The following is a 737-nucleotide window of genomic DNA, read 5'->3' on the forward strand; positions in this document are numbered from 1 at the left end:
TAACACCAATGAGTTTACATTAGTAAACCATTATTTGTGGTTGGGGGATTAAAAAAAAAACCCATTAATAACGTGGGACCATTTCCCTCATAATCCCCATCATGGAACAGATTGAGAATGTTGTTGTTCCATATGGTTGAACACTTCCCTTTCAATTTTTTCCCCAGGCATGCAGACAAGGATGAAGGTTGCTCGCATTACTCGGTAGATGGTGCAGATGCCACGGTGTCTTTCTCGAAGAGTAGTAGGTAAGCTATCGCTGGGTTTTTTTGAGGGTGAGGAGGCCCACACCTAAAGATAGACAAAAAAAATAGTTGCATGCCTTGTGCAGTGACGGAACAGTACTTTCAGTTTAAATGATAGGAGGTAGAGCAAGTAATACTTTGGCAACTGCTTCACAACACTTCATTGTACCAAGAATGAACTTGGGCAAAACGAGTGGTTTGAAGGGATGGAAAAACTGGAAAAAAAAAAACCCAGAAGAGATGCCTTTAGGGAAGAAATCCCAAGCAATAACATGTTCAACTGAATAAATGGTTGAACAGTCTTTGTGAAAAACGTTGATCTTCAGGTCAGACGAGTCTGCGTGATGTAAATATCAGACATGGTGTGGGAGCTTGCATGATGGGCTTTTGTCGGTAAACCGTGCAAAGCTCTCCTTTGCTCGTAGGACAGGTTCTGGGCCGAATGCATTTCCAAGCTGGACTCCAAGGCCGATCAGCACCTTGGGATTCCGC

This window comes from Eptatretus burgeri, chromosome 2, assembly GCF_056783735.1.
Source record: "Eptatretus burgeri isolate ZD-2024b chromosome 2, Ebu_testis_v1, whole genome shotgun sequence".
NCBI lineage: Eukaryota > Metazoa > Chordata > Myxini > Myxiniformes > Myxinidae > Eptatretus > Eptatretus burgeri.